Genomic DNA, 22,779 nt, shown 5'->3' on the forward strand with positions numbered 1-22,779 from the left:
GCTCAGGGTGGGCCCACAGCCCTAGAAGACTTGGGAATCCAGGCCACCCAGCACCACAGAAGAGCTGAATGAAAACTAAAGTTTGTGCAACCACAACATGCTTCCCAAGCAGACACAGCCCTATTCATGATTGGGAGTGAGGGCTCCCCTAACAGCCGCTGGAGTTGATGTCCAGGACTACTGTCCAACACCATCCCCGATGGCCTGAGGGCATGCCCGGGGGTGCCTTCATGGGCCCTGGGTTGGTGTTACCATTCCAGCAGCCAAGGCCAGGTCCCTTGATGGTGCAGGCCGCTCTGAACATACTTCAGAGCTGGCTTGCTGTGAGGGGAAGTTGGTGCTATCTGTGCCCACGGCACCCTCCAAGGTAGAAGTAGTTCCATCAGCATGGCACAGAACAGGGACTTGGCTGAAACTGGCCAAGGGGATCTAATTTGACCCAGGAGGTCCACCATCATTCTCAACAGGGAGCAGCTGAAGCACACAAAGCTAAACGGCCTGGCATGGTACCTCCCTATATGGCACATTCAAGTGACTCTGGGCTGCCCTGGACACATTTGGCCAGCATGTTCCAGTGCTCTAGGGAGAGGGAGATCTTCCTAAGGCACTAAACCATCTCAGGTATTGCAGCGGTCCAAGCTATACGTCTGGGCACGAGTCTCACAAGAAAAGATTCTGAAAATCGAGGTTGGTTGCAGCCTGTAGACTATAAATATAGCATACAAACCTATATGATTGAAGTAGAAGCGAGACCCCAGGAGGCATGGCCCAATAAGACACAAAGGAACCAGAGAGGCAGAGCAAGAAGCCCGGGGGAGGCATGACTGAAAAGCAATGGGTCGGGACCAACCCAAAGGCCTGAGCCAGCTCAGGCACCTAGAGGCCCAAAGCCACGACCTCGCCATAAATGGCAGTTTGGAAAGATTGGTAGCCTCAAGGCCCAGGCGGAGGGGAAACATACCCAGTACCAACTGTACGCCCAGAATACTAATCATGGAACAATATCTTCCATTGGTCCAAAGCTTAATCCTATTGAGCATGATCTTCATGTCATCATCTCTCTTTGAGACAATATGAGTTCTCATCACTGACACAAGCACAGTACTAGTCATGTGCGTGGGCCTCTGCCCCTGAAAAGGCTTACCGGTGGTGCTTCATGCTGAGCTGCATGCCTTGTGGACTGGAGCATTTGGGCCTCTTCTCAAGACTGGACCCAGCTGATGTAGTGTGTAGAAGGGTAGAGTGGCATGATCCACTGGGTTCAGGGTCTGTGGGGCTACGAGGCCCTCCATCAAGAAGCCCATCCTGGGGGCAGCTAAGCTTCCAACTGGAGCAGACCCGTAGGGGCTCAATGAGGGTTTTGGGGTTCAAGATGAGGTGAATGGCCTGCATGGTGGAAGCAGAAAAGGGCCCAATAGGGCATGTGGCCCTGAATCTGTGCTGGGATACACGAATAGTCCATTGAGGGCTTCCCCGAGGGGGCTGAGGGATGGGGCCCACTGACTTGCAGCAGGTTGGGCACCAGGGTTTCCCTTGGTAACCCTCAGATTGTGGTGGTAGGCAACACGGCAGACCAAGAGTAGGATGGCTGGGACCTGGTCTTGGTCAACAATCTCTTTAGGATCATATGGCTGCAGTAACCTTGGGGCACTCGAGGACATGGGGAGCCAGGCCTTTGGGCATCTTGGGAAGCCACAGGGCAAGCCGAGTTCCTGCAACCCCACTTTCTGCCCAAGAAGGGAGAGCCCTGTCCGGAAATGGGAGGAAGGGTGCCCGGGATGCCTGCAAGCAATTGAGGGCCCAGGGCTGGGGCCCTGCACCATCCCTAATGGCCCAACGGCATGCTTGGATGCCCACCCCAGGGCCCCAGCTAGCCCTTGCCTTCCCAGATCCAAGGCCAGGTGAGGGAACCAAGCTGCCACCCTGGGCAGCCAGTTCAAACCTCCTTGGGAGGCGGCAGGTCCAAGGGGAGGTCAGTGCCCTCACAGGCCAGGAAAACACCCAAAGCAGCAGTGGCTAGATGCAGCAAGGCCCAGATGAGTGGCTCCAGGGCCCCAAAGGAGAGGGGACCCCAAGTCCACCGAAGCAGAGCCCCATAGTGATAAGCAGGGAGCAGCAGGAGTCCGCTGCCTCCTGTGGCCTGGAGTTGCCCCCCAGCTGCACACACTGGGGTCCCACTGGGCTACCCTGGTTACATTTGGGCCCATTCTTCCCTGCACCTTAGGGATGGGAGGCCTTCAAAGGCAGCAATGTTATGTGTCCCTGCAGGGGTGGGCCTGCACACAGGGACCCAAATCACCCTCAGGCTTGCCTCCCGAAGGCCCCTTGGTCCCCTGGACTTCAACTCGCCTCGTGGCATCAACTCACCAAACTTAGTTGAGGCGGGGGTGAGAGCCTGGACAGTGCAGCCCCCTGAAAGACACAAGGACACCAGAGAGGCTTAGTAAGGGTCTCAGGGCAGGTGTGGTTGGAGGAGCAAGGGTTGGCCCTCAGGCCCAAAGGACTAAGATCCTTAGGGCAGACAGAGACCCATGTCCAGACCCTAGCCAAAAAGGGCAATTAGGCAGGACCCGTAGCCTGAAACTCCAGGCTGAGGGGAAGCACCCCCAGCACAACTGGAGCACCCGATTCCTCCGCCCAGGATAGTCCCCTCCATCGGACCTCAGAATAATCCTATTGAGCATGATTTTTATGTCATCATCTCTCTTTGAGACAATATGTATTCTCATCATTGACCCAAGCACAGCCCTTGCCAGGTATGTGGGCGTCTGCCCCTGAAACGGCTTACTGGCGGTGCTTGCTGACAAGCTACATGCCTTCGTGCTGGAGCCTTTGATCCTCCTCTCAAGACAGGAGCCAGGAGATTTGGTGGGCAGAAGGGTGCAGCAGTACGATCAACTGGGTTCAGGGTCTGTGGGTATACGAGAAGCCCTCCATCTAGACACCCATCCCGGGGGGCCTAAGCTTTCAACTGGAGCAGACCCATAGGGGATAAATGAGAGTTTGGGGGTTCAGGATTGAGGTGGATGGCCTGCCTGGTGGAAGCAGAGGAGGGCCTAAGAGTACAAGTGGCCCCAAAGATGTGCTGGGATACACAAAGAGCTACAGGAAAGCTACAAAAAGGGGGCTAAAACATGGGGCCCACACCCCAATATCCAGTTGGGCACCAGGGTTTCCCTTGGGTCCCTTCAGGTGGTGGGCAGTGGGCAACATGGCGAGCAAAGACTAAGATGGCTGGCACCAGGACTTTGTCAAGATTCTAGTCAGGGCGGAATGGCTTTAGTAGATTAAAGGCCGGCAGGACTGGGGAGCCAGGGATTTGGGCATCAAGGGAGGGCCCTGGGGCGGTCTGACTTTTGCAACCAGGCCCTCCACCCAGCATGGAGAGCCATGAGTGGGACTGGGAGTGAGAGCGCCCAGGATGGCCTCCAGAGGTTAGGAGCAAGCCCCCCCGTCTAGATGCCCATCTGGGTGGCTGCTATGCTTTCCTGTGGAACAGAGCCATGGGGGCTCAACGAGGGTTTGGGGTTTCAGGATTGAGGCGAGAGTCCGACCTGGTGGAAGCACAGAAGACCCAATAGGGCAAGTGGCCCCAAAGCCGTGCCGTGGTACACAAAGAGCCAGACGAGGGCTACACCAAGGGGCATGAGCAAAGGAGTCCAACGCCAGGAAGCAGGTCAGGCATCATGGTTGCCCTTGGGGACCTCTGGGGTTGCGGGCAGTGGGTGGCGGGCAGCCTGGCGGACCAAGTCTAGGATGTTGGGGACCTGGCCACAGCTGGGCATTTGGTCAGGACAGTATGGCCTTAGTAGACTCGAGGGCCTCAGGACTGGGGAGCCAGGGCTTTGGGCATCAAGGGAGGGCCCCAGGGTGGTCTGACTTTCTGCAACCAGACCCTCAGCCCAGCACGGAGAGCCATGAGTGGGACTGGGAGCGAGAGTGCCCGGGATGGCCTCCAGAGGTTTAGGGCCCAGGACTGGGGCACTGCACCATCCCCAGTGGCCCCAAGGCACGTCCAGATGCCCAGCGCAGGGCCCTGGCGAGCCCTTGCCTTCCACAATGCCAAGGCCGTGTGAGGGAATCAGACCCCAGACCTGGGCAGCCATTGCCAACCTCCTTGGCAGGGGGCAGGCCCCAAGGGATGTCCAGGGGATGCCAGCCGAGGGCACCACCGCAAGCAGCGGTGGCTAGACGCTGCACGTCCCAGCTGAGGGGCTTCAGGTATCCACAGGAGAGGGGACCCCAAGTCCACCGAGGGGCACCCCATAGTGATTAACAGGGGGCAACAGGAGTCCACCTCCTCCCATAGCCTGGTTTTGCCCCCCATCCCCCGCCCCGGCCGCACATGCTGGGTCCCTCTGGGCTTCCCTGGCTACATTTGGACCCATTCTTCCCCACACCCAGGGGATGGTGGCCCTTCAAAGGCAGCGACACTATGTATCCCTGCATGGGTGGGCCTGGCCTGCACACAGGGACCCAAATCACCCTCAGGCTTGCCTCCTGCAGGCCACTCAGTCCCCTGGACTTCGACCCACCTCGCAGCATCAACTCACTAAAGTTAGTTGAGGTGGGGCCGAGGGCCTGGACAGTGTGGCCCCCTGAAAGACACAAGGGCACCGGAGAGGTTGAGCAAGGGTCCCAGGGTAGGTGTGGTGGGAGGAGCGGTGGGTTGGTCCCAGGCCTGAACGACTAAGCTCTCTAGGGCCGACAGAGACCCGCGTCCAGATGCTAGCTGCAAAGGGCAATTTGGCAGGATCCGGGGCCTGAAACGGCAGGCTGAGGGGAAGTACCCCCAGCACAACTGGAGCACCCGGATCCTCTGCCCGGGACGGTCCACTCCACTCCACTGGGCCTCAGCATAATCCTATTGAACATGATTTTTAAGTCCTCATCTCTCTTCGAGACAATATGAATTCTCATCATTGACCCAAGCACAGCCCTTGCCACGTGTGTGGGCGTTTGCCCCTGAAATGGCTTACTGGCAGTGCTTGCTGATGAGTTTCGTGCCTTCTGGGCTGGAGCCTTTGATCCTCCTTTCAAGACTGGACACGGCTGACGTGGTGTTCAGAAGGGTGCGGCGGCACGATCGACCGGGTCCAGCCTCTTTGGGATAGGAGCAAGCCCTCCGTCTCGACGCCCATCTGAGTGGCCGCTAAGCTTCCCTGTGGACTTCCCTGAGAGAGGAGGAGGCTCAACGAGGATTTCGGGGTTCAGGATTGCGGTGGACAGCCCACCTGGTGGAAGCAGAGGAGGGCCCAAGTGTTCACGTGGCCCCGAGCCTGTGCTGGTATACACGAACAGCCACACGAAGGCTCCCCCAAGGGGGCTGAGCCATAGGACCCAGCCTCACGCAAGTCGGGCACCGGAGTTTCCCTTGGGTACCCCTTAGGTGGTCGGGCTGTGGGCAACTTGGCGGGTCAAGACCAGGATGGCTGGCACCTGGCCTTGGCCGGCATTCTGGTCAGGGCAGTATGGCCTTAGTAGATGCGGAGCCCTTGAGGGCTGGGGGAGGCAGACCTTTGGGCGTCATGGGAGGGCCCCATGGCATGTCGAGTCCCTGCAGACCCACCGTCTGCCCAAGCAGGGAGATCCCTGTGTGCCCGGAGAGTGAGAGCTCCCGGGAAGGCCGCCAGAGCTTGGGTGCTCATGGCTCTTGCCCTGTGTCAACCAGACTTGCAGAGGGCATCCGGGCTTGTTGGTGGATGTGGCTTGGACACACTGGTGCTCTGAAAGACACAAGGGGACCATAGAGTTTGAGTAATGGTTCCCTGTCATGATAGGATGGATGCTCTGCAACCAGGATCGAAGGCCTCACCCCACTCAGGCAACTGGAGCCCCATGGCCAGCCCCCCTTGCAGTTTGGCAAGATCTGTGGCCTGCAACTCCAGGAGAAGCACCCCCAGCTCCCTTCTAGCCTCCATATCTTCAGCCTGGGATGGTCCCCTCCATTTGGCCTTAGCATATTTTTTTGAGTTGGTTTTTATGTCATCATGTCTTAGAGACAATATAAGTACTCATCATTGACCAAAGCACATTACTGGTCATGTGTGTGTGCATGTACCCCTGAAGCAGCTTACCTGTGTTGTTGCTGACAAGCCATGTGCCTTGTGGGTGGAGTCTTTGGCCTCCTGTCAAGACTGGACCCAGCTGTCGTGGTATGAAGAACAGTGCAGTGGCATGATCGACTGCATTCATATTCAGTCCAGATCAGAGCAAGCCCTCTATGTAGTCGACCTTCCGGGTGGCTGCTAATCTTCCCTGCAGAGCAGAGATGTGCGAGCTCATTGAGGGTTACAGTTTCAGGATGTAAGGTGGGCAGCCCACCTGTTGGAAACAGAGGATGGCCCATGAGGGCACGTGGCCCTGAAGCTGTGTTGGGATACACGAATAGCAGATGTGGCCCCCCCCAGGGGTTCTGAGCAATGGGGTGCAACACCAGGCATCAGGTCTGCACCAGGGTTTCCTTTGGGTACCCCTTGGGTTGTGGGTAGCCAGCAACTTCATGGGCAAGTCTAGGATTGCTGGGCCCTGGCCTAGGCCGGCAATCTGTTCAGGGCAGTATGGCCTTAGTAGGTTCAGGGCCCTCAAGGATTTGGGGACCCAAGAGTTTGGGTCTCATAGGAGGGCCCCAGGGCATGTCAAGTTCTTGCAACTGCACCCTCTGCCCAAGCAGGGTGTGTCCTGTCTGGGACTGGGAGCAAGAGCACCTGGACAGTCGCTAGGGCTTCAGTGTCTAAGGGCCGGAGCCCTGGGCCATCCCCACCACCCAAAGCCCTCCAGGATGCCCACCCCAGGGCCCCAACTAGCCCTTGCCCTCCCAGTTGCCAAGGCCAAGTCAGGGAACTAGGCTCCTGCCCTGGGCAACCAGTCCCAATCTCCTGGGTGGCATCAGGCCCAAGGGGAGGTCAGTGGATCCCAGCCCAGGGTACCACCTCAAGCAGCAGTGTCTCAACCTTGCATGGCCCAGCCATGTGTCTCATCAGTCCACCACAGGAGGGGGGACCCAAGTTCCAACGAGGTGGCATCCCTTGGTGATCAGCAAGGAGCAACAGGTGTCCCCTGCTCCCCGTGGCCTGACTTGGCCCCCCATCAGCCCAACGTGGGTTCCCTCTGGCCTGCCCTGTCCACCTTTGGGCCCATTCCTCCCTGCGCCCTGGGGATGTTGGGCCTTCAAAGGTCAGTAACACTATCTGGCCATGCATGGCTGGGCCTGCATGCAAGGGACCCAAGTCACCCTCAGGCTTGCTTCCCAAAGGCCCTCTCGTCACCGTGGCCTGTGACCTACTTCACAGCATCCATCACCAAGCCTTGTTGAGGTGGTGGCAAGATCCTGGCCAGCGCAGTCCCCTGAAAGACACAAGGGGACCAGAGAGGCTGAGCAAGGGCCCCAGGGGAGGCATGGTGGGAGAAGCGATGTGTCTGCACCCAGCCCAAAGGCCTGAGCCCTCTCAAGCACCCTGAAGCCCATGGACAGGCCCCATGGGCAGTTTGGAAGGTTTGGGGGCCTCAAGGCCCAGGCTGAGGGGAAGCACCCCTAGTGTCACATGAAGACCCGCCCGGTATTTGCAGCCCTGGGCAGTCCCTTCCATTGAGCCTCAGTGTAATCCTAGTGAGCATGATTTCTACATCATCATCTGTCTTCAAGACATTATGAGCTCTCATCATTGACCCAAGCATAGCACTGGGCACGTGTGTGGGCATCTATCCCTGAAGCAACTTACCAGTGGTGCTTGCTGCCAAGCGGCATGCCTTGTGTGTTGTAGCCCTTGGAACTCTTCTTAAGACTGGACCCAGCTGACGTGGTGTGCAGAAGGGTACAGTGGCATGATCAATTGGGTTTGGAGTCTGGGGTGATAGGAGCAAGCCATCCATCTAGACGGCCATCCAGATGGCAGCTAAGCTCCCCTGTGGAGCAGAGCCATAGGCACTCAATGAGGCATTGGGTGTTCAGGATTGAAGCTGGCAGCCCACCTGGTGGAAACACAGGAGATCCCAGAGGGCATATGGCCCCAAAGCTGTGCTGGGACACACAATAGCCAGACTAAAGCTCCCCAAGGTGGCTGAACAATTGGGCCACCACCAGGCAGCAGATTGAACACCAGGGTTTCCCTTGGGTACCCCTTGGGTTGCAGGTGGTGGGCAACTTGGCGGGCCAATACTAGGATGGCTCAGACCTCGCCTTGGCCCTGAATCTGGTCAGGGGTGTATGGCCTTAGTAGACTCGGGGCCCTCGAGGATGTGAGGAGCCAGTCCTTTGGGCATCATTGGAGGGCCCCAGGGCAGGTTGAATTCCTGCAACCCCTCCCTCCACCCAAGCAAGGAGATCCCTGTCTGGGACTGGGAGCAAGAGCACCCAGGATAGCCACCAGCTCTTGAGGGCCCAGGCCTGGGTCCCTGGCCATCCCCAATGGCCTGAATGTATGCCCGGATGCCCATCCCAGGGCCCCAGCTTGCCCTTCCCTTCCGCAATTCCAAGGCCAGGTGAGGGAACCAGTTTCCCCCTGATCAACCAGTCCCAACGTCCTTGGGAGGCGGTAGGCCCCAGGGGGCATTGGTGGCTCCCAGCCCAGGGCTTCACCCCAAGCAGAGTTGGCTAGATGCGGTACGGCCCAGCCAAGAGGCTTCAGGTTCTCACAGGAGAGGGGACCCCAAGTCCACTGAAGTGGTGCCCCATTGATCTGCAGGGAGCAGCAGGAGTCCCCTGCTTCCTGTTTCCTGGTGTGTCCCCCCAGCCACTCACACTGGGGCCCCTCTGGGCTCCCCTGGTCACCTTTGCGTCCACTCCTCCCTGCTCCTTGGGGATGGCGGGCCCTCAAATGGCAGGAACACTATCCATCCCTGCATTCGTGGGCCTGCACAGAGGGACCCAAGTCCCCCTCAGGCTTTCCTCTCTAAGGCCTCCAGGTCACCTAGGCCTGCAATCCATCTCATGGCATCCACTCACCAAGCTTAGTTGTGGCGGTGGTGAGACCCCGGCTAGCATGGCCTCCTGAGAGACACAAGGGGACCAGAGAGGCTGAGCAAGGGCCCCAGGGGAGGTGTGGTGGGAGGAGCAATGGGTCAGCACCCAGGCCCGAAAGCCCTAGCCTTCTCAGGCACTCGGAAGCCCGTGTCCAAGCCCCAGGTCCAATGGGCAGTTTGAAAGGATTGGGGGCCTCAAAGCCCAGGCTGAGTGGAAGCACCTCCAGCACCATTTGGAGTCCCCGTATCCTCCGCTGGGGTTGGTCCCCTCCATTGCGTGTCAGTGTAAGCCTATTGAGCATGATTTTTATGTCATCATCTCTCTTCGAGACAATATGAGTTCTCATCATTGACACAGCACAGCACTCTCCACGTTGTAGGCCTTTCACCCTGAAGTGGCTTACCGGTTTTGCTTCTAGGGCTTGGTTGGCTGGAGACTTCGGTTCACCTTGACCAAGCTGAGGTGGCCTTGGGAGGGCTTGGCAGGATGGGTTAATATATTTGGTGTCCTTTGGCAGAGAGAATGCCAGTCGTCTAGAAGTCAGCCTTGTGGCAGCTATCCCAGGGTGCAGAGCTCTGTTGGGTCAAGCATATTTCAGTGCTCTGTACGTTAATTTCAGGCCCATCTTCGGGACCAGAAGTATTTTGAGAGGGTGCAACCCTGGACCCCATGTCAAATTTAACAAGCCTCAGTTCAAGGGTTCCCCCAAATGGTGCCTACCATCCTTCAGCAGCCGTCCAAACACCAAGGCTTCCCATTTGGACCTGCGTTGGGTCTTGGGGTAGTGGGCTATGCCAGGGAGGGCATGGACTTGGACTTAGCCCTCATTCTGGTCATAGCAGGATGGCCGGGGTGAACCTTGGGCTTTGGAGGACTCTGGGACCCAGGGCACAGGGCTGCATGGGATGGCCCAGGGCACGCTGAATTCTAGCAACTCCACCCTGCCGCCCAAGCAGGTGTTCCCTGTCTGAGATTGGGAGGGAGGGCTCCCTGAGTGGCCCTGTCAGTTTAAGTACCCATGGTTGGGGCCCAGCACCATCTCCATTGACCCAAAGGCTCACCTGTGTGCCTCCTACCAGGTCCAGGGTCAGCCCTTGCCATCCTGGCAGCCAAGGGCAGTAGAAGCCCATAGCGCCACTTGGTCTGGCACAGCCCTCCTGCCTGGGACACTGGGTTCCCTCTGGGCTGTCCTGGCCACCTATTGGTCCACCTATTCCTGCACCCTGGTGATGCCAGACCTTCCTGGAACTGTCAACCCTTTCTGATGTTGCAGGTGTTTCACCTGGATGCTGGGTCTTGTGTCACCTTCAGGCTTGCCTCCCCTTGGCCCCGAAGTTGACTGCATCCTGTGTCCCAGCCCAGAGACATTTGCTCACCTCACATGTTTGTAGCAGAGTTTAGACTCTGGCCAGCATGTTCCACTGAAAACCTCAAGGGTACCATCTATGCTATTCAACTGCATCTGTATAGGAATCTTGGGTTGAGCAATGGGTGGTTACCTACGGTGAATAATTGAGTTTATCTTGTTCACTTGGTGTTCTTCAGACATGTCCCTGCTACAGAGGGGAGTCTGAAGTATCATTTTTCTTATTCCAAATCTACAATGCCCTCCAGGTCATATTGACAAGGATACAATATGGTATTGTCCTGTACATTCATTCTCAATAGAATTTCTTCAAACATGATTATGTCATCATTTCTCTTCGAGTGAACATTTTTTTTTTTGCTAATGTCCTATGCAAAGCAGGTCCCAATCATCAGGAATTCCCCCTTGAATCTTCTTACCATGGTTTCTTAATGCATATCATGATGCCCAGGTTGTTCCTGATTGGGCTGCTTCCCTGGTCTGGAATTAGGTGATATGGAGTCCTCCATGGGATCTTCATTTGAGGACCTGTTCTGAGAGTGTTAGGCCTGCTCTTCAAATATCCTAGGCAGTTTCAGTTGTCTTTGTGTGCCAGAGTTGCTTGTTCTGAATTTGTGGTGCTGGGATTCAACATGTGATACCATCTTGCAACTACAGGAGACCTGAGGGAAACATCAGAGTGCAGAAGATCCTGCGCCCTTGCCTTAAATGATATACCATGGAATGTCGGACCCCAATGATGAGCTGAGTATGATTGATTCACCACCCATCAGTGGTCCAGGGTTACTATAGGGCATGATGCCCCAGTACACACAATTTTGGTCCTCTTCTGGTAGCTTAGCAGTGCTGATATATGCTTGAGCATTTTGGATTTCTTCCTTCTCCAGAGCCATCTGTTTAATGAGAAGTAGGGTTTTTTTCAGAAACACCTTTACAGCTGTGTCATTTTCTCAATGCATTTTCTTTATCTGTGTATCAACCATTTAATACACAAATGTGTACAGAATAAGTGAACTAATGGATGTTTTATTAGAATGTAGCAATAAATCCATATATGCCTACTTTCCTAAATACATGTTAAATTTGCCCATAGTCTTCTTTTATGTTTATAGATTTACCCTCATCTGTAGGCCTATCTCTTTTGATTCATTATATAAACTCTGCTGTTTTAATGATTTTACTTTTTAGATTTTTTAATTTTTGGCTTCAATTTTGTTTTCTTTGAAGAACAATTTAATATATCTCTGGAACACTTGTGAACTGACAATGTAATTTAATATAGATTTATTTTTCAGGAAACCATATCTCCCATCATTAAGAGATACTTTCCTTAAGATCAAATCCCTGCCCTGGAACTTTCAGTCCATTTTTCAAAAGCCATGTTTCTTTTGTTCATATCAACCTTCGAAGTCCTGCTAACAGTATTTAAATTCTGATTAATATACTCCATCATCCTAGTGTACAGGTGAAGTTATGTGATCCACAAAATATGAGGTCATGAGGGAGTTGCTTTAATATTTTGAAGAATTTCCCAATTTATTTCTACAAAGGTACTTTTGAAAAAGGTTTTTTTTTCGTATTCCTTATTGTTTCATTTTTTAAGACATACATTTTCCCCAATAAATTTCCCAAGTGATATGGACACCAGTGCCCTTTTTTGGTAAAATGCATTTTGTCAGATTTCCCATCATGAAAATCTGACAATACCAATAGCTCACAATTCTTTTCTTAATTTAAATTGAATTAGCCAACATATAATACATTACTATAAACTATCACTAGTTTCAGATGTGGAGCTCAGTAATTCATCAGTTGCATATAACACCTGGGTCTCATCATGTCACATGCCCTCCTTAATGCCCATCACTCAGCAGCCTCTTCCCCCTACACAGCAACCCTCAGTTTGTTTCTTTTATAAGTAAAGAGTCTCTCGTAGTTTGTCTCCCTCTTTGATTTCCGTGGATTCAGTTTCCCTTCCCTTCCCCTATGATCCTCTGTGCTGTTTCTTATATCCCGCATATGAATGAAACCATATGATAATTTTCTTTCTCTGATTGACTTACTTTGCTTAGCATAATACCCTTCAGTTCCATCTATTTTGATGAAAATGTTAAGATTTTATCCTTTTTAATGACTAATAATCCATTTTATATATATCACATCTTTATGCATTCATCTGTCAATGGACAACTGTAGCCCACAATTTCTTAAATTGTCATAGGAAGTTTTATCAATCCACCAGAGTCACAGGTAAGCTATCTGAATCTTTTTTCAGTGTCCACCAACTGAAAAACATGGTATGAACTTTTGCTTCTCATCTTCTGTACACCATGGAGGTCAATCTTTTCTAGAGGAAGTGGTCTGAGACACAAATGCAGACTTCTGCTGTTGTCAACTATGAAGTTTATTTGAGATATTTTCCTAACCTGGACACATACTGACTTGCATCATGTTTCCCAGTGGCCATGAAGGACAGATATCCTCCTCTGCCATCTTATACATTTCTTTGGAAATGACAAAGTTATGCTTTCCAGAGATACTATCCTGTCAAGATGATACAGGAAGAAATCAATCCTCTATTATTTCATTTTGCAAAAGGAATAAAACATATTTATTGACTTTACATGGGCATTCTCTTTTGTCCTACCTTCTTTTTTGGCCTGTATCTATGATCAAAAGTATCATCTCACCTTGTATCACTATAATAATCATTGCCTGAATGTTCAACTGAAGACACAATGAGGGAAAAAGAGGTATGGAATTGTTCCATATAAAGGCTCCTTTGAGGAAACATGGATCATGTAACAAAGACTAAACTATGAGCATTTGTTAGGTACATTGAATATTATAGACATTGTATACCACAAAGGATTGCCATGAGAGATTGGTTATCTCCTGTCTGAAATTCCATAATTTCTCCAGTGATAATGGATAAATCAATAAATGAATGGTTAATCAATTAATTAATAACAAGAAACAAATATAAATTTACCTTATGAAAATGCTGAGCACCACTCATTCGCCATAAAGAGATGTCCATGTAAACAAGCTCCTAGATAGGAAGAGCACTCAGGATGTGTCTGGTAAAATCAAGTTCCCTATGGTTCATTTTTTGGTCTATACAGCAATAGTGTTATGTAGAAAGCTGGGCTTGGTTATTGGCCTTGAGTATCCACAAAATGACCTTGTAAAATTATGCAGAAGTAGTTTTATTGAGATAGATATCTGGAATCTTAAAAATGTGCTCACTACCATCCCCGAGGCAAACCCTGCATGAGGCTTTTTAGGCCATGGCCTGAATGACATCTTCTTTTTGTTCAGACTCCTTTTTTGTGTTCTTATCTGAAGATCTTGCTGATCTTCCAATCAGCAATGCAAAATTTTTTCTTTGTAATATATATCTTTATTTCTGTACTTTGGGCAGACAAAACCTCATGATGGAGATGATACCATGGCTCCAACAATCTCAACATTATATTTATATAAGCACTTCCAAAATTGTTTTTGTTTTTGTTTTCCCTTATGGTGCCATCTTCTAAAGGACTTGTGTCTTGAACCTCAAATGTGAAGCTAGTGTTCCATTTGGCAAAGCTAAACAGATTAAGGGGCCAATTAGAAAAACTGGCATCACCAATAAACCCATAATTCCTTAAATTGACATTTTAAAACCCTAATAATCCTCCAAGGCCACAGTCCCTTTGAGCCAAGACCCAATGGCAGATTAATTCTTGCATTTCATTCTCTGGATGCCATGGGCATGATTCTTCCTTAGAGGAATTTGTTTCGAGTATCCAGTAAAGAGCCCAGCAGTTATTATCTCTTATGTATATTAGATAGTTTCTAACCTGTGCACACACAGATAGTAATGTTTCCTGGTAATGTTTCCAGGGGTAATGAAGGAAATATTTCCTCCATTTGGAGTGTGAGCCATTTCAGGTATAACTTAAAATGTTTCTAATTATGCTACTCCAGTGGCCTAGCTCCCAAACAGAAATTAAACATCTACAATTCTTAGCTTTCTGAAAGGATCCACTTATTTATCTTCTTAAGTCAGGCCTCTAAATTTTCTATGTCATCTATATCTATGATCAAACATCTCCATTCACCTTGATTTTAATGCAACAGTGAAATTCTTTCCAGAACTTCTAACTGAATAACCTGATGAGAAAAATATAGGTAAGGATTAGTGTTGAGGATGGCCTTCTGTGACTAAATATGGCTTACCAAATATAGCCTAAACTTGAGGATGTGTTGTTATCTTGAAACCTATAGAGAAGATTCCCTGAAGGAACTTGTTGCCTGAAGACTCAAATCCTATTACTCTATAAGGGAAACATGGAACGTCAACATTTTGCTTTGGCGTTACTGACTACATTGTACTTCAGTGTAAAGTTATTAAACATGATTTTTAGGCCATCATTTCTCTACAAGATAATATGAGTTCTCATCTTTGATTAAACCACAGCATTGCCTGACAATTTATACACTTTGACATGTATATGCTCATCAGAGATAGATTTTAGAATTTGCGATGTCAAAATAGACATGACTTTTGTCATTTACTATCATGAACACCTGGCCGACATAGGCTCATTCTGTGGCAACAAACCATGCTTTTTTTAAGAGTCATTTTCTGTGTGGACAGTAGTAAGACAGATAAAATATTTTACTGCATCTTTCATGGACTCATGATTTATCCATACTCTATGTTAAGCAATTACTATGATCCTTTCTGCAAAAATGACTTATTACAGAGTTGGTGCAGCTTTCATTCACTCAGCAGAAAAAGGACAATATATACAGGTTTCTTAACTTTGTATAAACATGCAGGTGATGTTTGCAGACATGGGAGACATTCATTGTCAATCTTATTCTATCTAGTCAAGAGATCATCAGGATATTTGCCATGGTTCATTGCATATAAACTCAAATAAAATCATACTCTTTCAGCCACATTAAACTCTGGATCTAGAAATCAGATGTCAGGACACTTGAAATTGTGATCACTTTATGAATCCTTTGGAACCATATAAGAAACTTTTATATGATGGCCAATAAGCCATTGTGTTATATTGTAAGTCCTCTTCAATGTCTTACAATCTTGACAAGAGCAGAACAAAGAAAAATACAATAATTAATGTAAATATGTATACTTGTATACTTAGACCAAAGAAACTAACAAAATGGAGTAAGAACCATACTCAGAAAAATTCTATACTTTCAATAAACTTTCAGTAAAACAGTAATGTTTTCTCACTTATCATCAGGAAAATACAAATAAGATACCACCCAGCACCTATCATAATGGCTAAAATTAACAATACAGGAAACAACTAACATTTATAAGGATGCAGAGAAAGAGGTACCCTCTTGGGATGCCTGCGTGGCTCAGTGGTGGAGCATCTGCCTTCAGCTCAGGGCATGATCCTGGGGTCATGGGATCAAGTCCCACATAAAGCACCACTCAGGGAGCCTGCTTCTTCTGCCCATGTCTCTGCCTCTCTGTGTGTCTCTCATGCATAAGTATATAAAATCTTAAAAAAAAAAGAGGTGCTCTCTTATACTGTTGATGGGAATACAAACTGCTTCAACCACTCTGGAAAACAGTATGGAGGTTCCTGAAAAAGTTAAAATAGAACTACTCTATAACTCATCAACTGCAGCACCACTGGGTATTTACTTAAAGGATACAAAAATGCTGATTTGAAAAAAAAATACTGATTTGAAGGGGCACATACACCCTAGGGTTTATAGGAACATTATCAATAATAGCCAAATTATGGAAAGAGCACAACCAAACCTCCATTGATTGATGAAAGATAAAGAATACTTGGTATACACACACACAGAGGAATATTACTCAGCCATGAAAAAGAATGAAATCTCACCATTAACAATGTGTGTGGAGCTATAATGTATTATGCTAAGCAAAATAAGTCAGTTAGAGAAAGGTAAATACCATATAAATTCACTTGTATGTGGAATTTAAGAAACAAAACAAGTGAACTTAGGGGAAGGGGATAAAAAGGAATCAACTATGAGAGACTCCTAACTATAGTAAACAAACTGAGGGTTGCTGGAGGGCGGGTCTGTAGGGCCTGGAGTAATTGGGTGATGGGAATTAAGGAGACCACTTGATGTAATGAGCACTGGATGTTATGTGTAACTGATGACTCACTAAACTCTACCGCTAAAACTAATACTACAGTATATGTAGATAACTTGATTTAAATAAAATCTTGAAAAAATAAAAATAAAAAATAAAATTATAATGGTCAAGATAATTAAGAAGAAATTAAGAAATCAGTTTATCTATCCTATTAGAGGAAGTTTCTCTTTAGCTCAAAGTCCTTAATGATAATTAAACCCTGCTCAATTATAGTTATTAGTATCACATATGACGTTTGCATCCACTTGGGTTTCTCCTTTACCTTAATGGTAATGTGTTATCAACATCACCTGGTAGGACTCTGTTTAATGGATGACCATCAGTCTATCAGTGTAACACTTTAATATGGACCAGGTCTCCTGTTCAGTGATGATAACTCATCTCCTCAGGAGGATTTTTTTCAGCATCTGGTCAAATGACATAATGAGCCCAAGGAAACCCACAAACTCTAAGTATTTTATATGATAATGACGTGTTTTTCTTGTATCAGATAATAGGGTAGGTTTAAACCCTAAATTTATAGATTTTCCAAACTCAAAGAAAGAAATGCCATACTTACTACATGGAGTTAATATTATTTTTAATAAAGTCAAGTGGTAAGGCTTGGGCTACTATGAAAAAAATGGCTTGGTATAATTTAGCCAAATAATTACTTCTCGTATGGTTTATTCATTTCACTTGTCCAGAAATTTGCAGATGATTAAAAGTAGTCAAATGTTGAGTACTTGTAGAATATTACGAAGCTCCTGAATTACCACAGATATAAATTCTACATGTTTAAGAATTCCAAGTTTAGGTGATATAATTTAGTAAGGTACTGTTCACAATTTGACTATCAGCTTTAGCCTACAGACACATGCATGGCCATATGGACATTATACATAACATTAATAAGAATATTTAATATCTTCTAAAGTTGGATTCTCAATAATGTCCAATTGCCATCACACTCCAGGTAATATTGGACCTCAATTTGACTTATCTATGTGTTCCCTGTAAAGAATTTTCCTGACAGCACTGTTTCCTGAATTATCTAATCCTATACAAGTGTTAAAAGATTCTAAAATGTTCAGCCTATTCCTTCTGTATGAATGACTTTGTTGGTTTTATGAAAAAGCCACCCATTTAATTACCATTTTCCTATAGTATTCTTCTTAGGTCCTCTTGATTTCTAATTTTCTAATTCTTAGAGAGTTAGATATTTCTAGAGTTGTCATTTAGAGCCCCTGGATATGAGTAATAGGCATTTCATTTTATGTTCCAAAACTTAGTACCTCTTTTCAAGCTTGGTCTACAAATTTCTTTTTTTAAAAATATTTTATTCCTGTTTTCAAGTATAGGTTTTAAAATAAATAATATAAATATTTTAGAGAATCTTCTATGATTCAAATAAATCAGTAATCTCCCATATAATATTTTAGTTGCTGTCTATTCTTCAAAGTTGGATGGTTGCAAAACAGGCCACAAACCATATTTAAGCCTCTATTCTTTCAAAGTTGGATGGTTGCAAAACAGACCACAAACCATATGTATTAACAATATAAATATTTACTCTAAGACTAAAGGCTAATATACAGTGACATCAGCAAGATGGCAAAATAGAGGTCTCTGGTCCTAATTCACTCACAGAAAAATCGATTTACAAAAATCCCAGACCTCAAAGGTAGTGTTTTAGCACATTATAGGAGTGCAAAAAATTAATTTTAAAATATTTAAATATTTAAAATGGTCAGAGTGAAGGTTTTACTTCATACTTTCACCCTTCCTCAAAGCTGACACAGAACTACACAGAGAAAGATCTCCTTGGCACATGATTTCTCCGGGGGGGGGGGGGGAGAAAGAAACTAAGACATACATCCAACTTTTCCAGTGTTTTTGAACACTAATATACCTACACTTATCTCTTCTCACATCAAACAGGGGGGATTAGAATTGGTAGACTACATAGGACCATTAGAAACAGGGAAAAATGATCTAGGCTCACAGGAACATGGGTTCATGGGTGCTGCAGATATTAGCAGAAGCTCTGTACCCCCAACAGCAGTTTGGAAAACCAAAGCTCTTTCCAGCATCATTGCTACAACAAGGAATATCCCCATCTAAACAAGGAGCCCCGGCTACCCCACTGTAGAACCCAATCACTTCTGCCAGCCTAAGAGCTGAGTCACAAACACACCCAAAGGTGTAGCCCCACCAGCAGTCCTGTCTATGCAGGAAGCTCCAGTGAAACTTAGAACCCAACTACTGGTCCTACAAATTCATAAAGCCCACTCCACCTAATGAAGGAGCCCAGCCAGAATCACCATCTGACTAGACAACCCATCAGGGTCTCCACCTAAATGCAAAGCCCAACCAATGACCCCTGCAACTGCAGGGCCCAGACAGCATCCCCACCCAATTTCAAAGTACTGGTAGCTTGCCCTACTGTTTGGTGGATGCTAAAGCTGGTCTACTCAGAATCCTAGGCTTGGGTGATTGGTAAAAGACTTTTCCTTGCTAAGCCAAGCTATAAAGACTGGAAAAGGTTACTATTTTCTCAAATGTACAGACACCAATACAAGGACACAAGAGTCAGAAAGAATCAGGGAAATATAGCACTATGAAAGGAAATAAATAAAGCCAGTAACCAATCCTGAATAAACAGAACTACAAACATCCTGATAAAGAACATAAAACAATTGACTTAAATAAACTTAGCAAACTAAAAAAAAAATAACATACATAGACAACTGAATGAAATCAAGAAAATAATAAATGAACATGAGTTCAATTAAAATAATTTAAAACCACAGAAATCAAATAGAAATCTTAGAGATTAATAATACAATGACCGTACTAAAATTTTCAATAGAGAAATTCAACAGCATGCTCAGAGGAAGGAATTAGTGAATTTGAAGACTAATCACTTGAGATTACCTGGTCAGTGGGAAAAAAAGGTAAAAGAATTTAAATGAGTATAGAAAGCCTACAGAAATATGGAATGCCATGAAAAAAAAAACAATATTTGTATTATGGGAGTACCAGAAAAAGGGAGACCAACAGGGGCAGAAATTCTATTTAAAGAAATAGTGGTTGATGGGGAGGGAAATGAAATTAATGAAGCCCAAAAGTCACCAAATAGATTGAATCCAATAGGTCTATACCAAGATACATTATAATTAAATTGTCAAATTCAAAGACAAAGAGTTTTGAAAGAAGCAAAATATAAGCAATTTAGCACATATGAGGGAACTCCCATAAGACTATAGATTTCTCAATAGAATTCTTCCATGTCAGAAGACAAAGGGATTATATATTTAAAACATAGAATGAAAAACATTTGCTAACCAAGAATATTAACCCGGGAAAAACTTTTTAATATTTTAAAATAATTTTAATTTATTTTTATATTTTAACATGTGGCATTTGCAAGATTCCTTTAAAAAGAATAAACATATTTTTCCCTTTTTTATTTGACTATAGTAGAGACACAGTGTTATGTTGGTTTCAGGTGTACAACATAATGATACCGCGTCTCTTTATGTTATGCTATACTTACTATAAGTGTAGTTACTATGTGTCTTCAAACAATGGTATGAAAATTTAATTGACTATATTCCTTATACTATACTTGTATTCCAATGACTTATTCATTTCATAACTGGTAGCCTGTATATCCCACAAAACATTTCAGTGAAAGAAAAATACTTTCACAATTAAACAAAACAATGAGGGAGTTTGTCAGCACTAGATTTGCCTTACAAGAAATGATTAATGGAATTCTTCAAGTTGAAAAAATAAACACTAAACAGAAACAAAAAGTATATGAAAGTACAAGTCTCACTAGTAAAGTTAAGATATAGACGAAGAGAATACTGCAATAATGCACAATAGCATATAAATTGCTTTAACCCTAGTAATAAAAGTGTAGATCTTTTGTATGCAATTGAAATTAAATTGTTATCAGATTAAATTAGACCATTATAACTATATATAGTTCAATGTAAACCTCATGGTGACCACAAAGAAAAACTTATAATAGATATACAAAAGCTGAAGAGTAAATAAACCATATAACTACAAAATATCATCAACCACAAAGAAAGGCAGTAAGAAATGAATAAATGAACAAATGAAACAAAATAATTAACAAAATGGCAATACTAAATCCTTACCTGCCAATAATTACCTTCAATGTGAATGAGTTAAACTAATGAGTTAAAAGACATAGAGTGGGAAACCCCTGGGAAGATGGCAGAGCAGTAGGGCCTTGAGTTCACCCCATCTGACATTTTCAATTAGATATCCTCCACATATAAATCAACAAACCAGAAACCAATCCAAAGACTGGAAGAATGAACACCACAACTAAATATAGAAAAGAAACTACATCTAAAAATTTAGGAAGTTCAGAAAGCCAGAGCTAGAATTTGACCACAGCAAGGAGGGAGCTGTGCATGTGGAGAGGGCAGAAAATGGGTGTTTGTACCAGGGAGCTCACACAGGGAAGACTAACTCCCATGTTTGGCTTTAAAAACCAAAGGGAGACAGAACATAAAGACTCTTAACTCTGGAAAACGAACTAGGGGTGATGGAAGTGGATGAGGGAGGGGGGTGGGGGTGAATGGGTGACGGGCACTGAGGAGGGCACTTGACAGGATGAGCACTGGGTGTTATTATGTATGTTGGTAAATTGAACACCAATAAAAAATAAATTTATTATAAAAAAAAACCAAAGGGACTAAATTCCATGAGTGTATAAAACCAGTGGTACTTGGAGCCTAGAGCCTTAAAAGTCTGCTGACTCAGGACTGAGCCATCAGGGAAGGTGAGTGATAGCTGGGTTAGTATTCTTAAAGTGACAACAGCTTGCATAGAGAGGCAACAACAAAATAATGTCTGTTTGCACATTATATGATCTATTCATACTACTTTTGGAGCATGTTGGAGGGACTTCTCTCAAGGTGTGGGAGTTGACAGGTGCCATTTTCCCCTTCTGCCCCCAGCATAAACACAGAACTACTTGCCAGATGTAGGGCTGCACAGACACTGGCTGCCTGACATTATGCCAGTGCACCATACCCACGAGTCCTTCTGTGGACTAGCCCACTACAAGCATGTTGGCCTTGGCCCTGAGAGCTCAGGGAAAATTTTTGTAAAAGCCATTCATGTGCCCTGACCAGCCACCAGGTGCACATACACAACAGTGTATGTTCCCCAGCCACTATACCAGGCCCAGGCACTGTCCCATACCCACCCTTATGCCCTGGCAGCCCAGGCATTCAGCCCCAAGGTACCAAAACTATTCCAAGGATCCAGCATAGAGCTAGTATCCCAGCACAGATTTTGCTACTACTGCTATGCCATTCCCAAGTTCTCTGGTGGGCACATACCCTCAGACTTATCCTGACTAGGACCTACTAAAACCACAGAGAGAAAGCATAGCCCACAACAGGTAGAAAATCAATGCGGACAACCTCACTGAAAGGAAAAGTGACTCAGACAACAGCAGAATGCAAGCAATACATAGAGGATACTCTCCTGAAGTTCCAGGTTCTGGTGAACAGGAAACACTGCACTGCAGGGCACCCTAGGACCTCTTATTCATAATGTCACTATTTTCAATACCAGAAGACATGGTTGACTTTCTTAACACAAAGAAACAGACACAGAGAGGCAGATAAAATGAAGGGATAGAAAAATTTATCCCAAATAAAGGAACAGGGCAAGGCCACAGCTGGAGATCTAAGTGAAACAGATATAATTAACATGTCTGAAAGAGAGTTTAAAGTAATTATAATAAAGATACTCACTGGACTTGAAAGAAAGAGTGGATGTATCAGTGAGATCTTTAATACAAATAAGGAACAACATAGCAGAGATAAAGCACACAGTAAATAAAATGAGAAATAAACTTGATGTAATGAATAGCACAATTGAAGAAGTAGAGGAATGAATTAGTAACCTGGAAGACAAAGTAATGGAAAGTAATCAGCTGAACAAAAGAGAAAAGAAATAATTACACAAAATAAGAATAGACTTGGGGAACTTAATGACTCCATCAAATGTAATATCATTTGTATTATAGGAGTCCCAAAGGAAAAGAGAAAAAAATTAAAAGGGCAGAAAATGTGTTTGAAGAAATACTAGCAGAAAATGTCTCTAATCTGAGAAAGGAAACAGATATCCAGATCTGAGAAGCACTGCAAAGTTGCATCAAAATCAACAAAAGTAGACCCACATCAACACATAATTAAGATTGCAAAATATTGGGTAACTCCAGTGGATAAGCGGTTTAGTGCC

At 46.1% G+C, this 22,779-nt stretch overlaps 7 non-coding genes across 7 annotated transcripts; all 7 read right to left on the reverse strand.

The window, feature by feature from the left end:
* Positions 1-1,014: 1,014 nt before the first annotated feature.
* LOC112907116 (small nucleolar RNA SNORD115) lies at positions 1,015-1,094 on the reverse strand. The gene has a single exon (XR_003232701.1). It is a non-coding gene; the product is annotated as a small nucleolar RNA SNORD115 (small nucleolar RNA).
* A 1,563-nt stretch (positions 1,095-2,657) lies between these two features.
* On the reverse strand, positions 2,658-2,738 carry LOC112907130 (small nucleolar RNA SNORD115). The gene has a single exon (XR_003232713.1). It is a non-coding gene; the product is annotated as a small nucleolar RNA SNORD115 (small nucleolar RNA).
* Positions 2,739-4,848: 2,110 nt separating this feature from the next.
* LOC112907128 (small nucleolar RNA SNORD115) lies at positions 4,849-4,929 on the reverse strand. Its single transcript, XR_003232711.1, has one exon. It is a non-coding gene; the product is annotated as a small nucleolar RNA SNORD115 (small nucleolar RNA).
* A 1,021-nt stretch (positions 4,930-5,950) lies between these two features.
* LOC112907118 (small nucleolar RNA SNORD115) lies at positions 5,951-6,027 on the reverse strand. The gene has a single exon (XR_003232703.1). It is a non-coding gene; the product is annotated as a small nucleolar RNA SNORD115 (small nucleolar RNA).
* Positions 6,028-7,590: 1,563 nt separating this feature from the next.
* Positions 7,591-7,671, reverse strand: LOC112907115 (small nucleolar RNA SNORD115). The gene has a single exon (XR_003232700.1). It is a non-coding gene; the product is annotated as a small nucleolar RNA SNORD115 (small nucleolar RNA).
* A 1,565-nt stretch (positions 7,672-9,236) lies between these two features.
* Positions 9,237-9,317, reverse strand: LOC112907129 (small nucleolar RNA SNORD115). Its single transcript, XR_003232712.1, has one exon. It is a non-coding gene; the product is annotated as a small nucleolar RNA SNORD115 (small nucleolar RNA).
* A 5,388-nt stretch (positions 9,318-14,705) lies between these two features.
* LOC112907117 (small nucleolar RNA SNORD115) lies at positions 14,706-14,785 on the reverse strand. Its single transcript, XR_003232702.1, has one exon. It is a non-coding gene; the product is annotated as a small nucleolar RNA SNORD115 (small nucleolar RNA).
* Positions 14,786-22,779: the final 7,994 nt, after the last annotated feature.

The sequence above is a fragment of the Vulpes vulpes genome, chromosome 14, assembly GCF_048418805.1.
Source record: "Vulpes vulpes isolate BD-2025 chromosome 14, VulVul3, whole genome shotgun sequence".
NCBI classification, from domain to species: Eukaryota; Metazoa; Chordata; class Mammalia; order Carnivora; family Canidae; genus Vulpes; species Vulpes vulpes.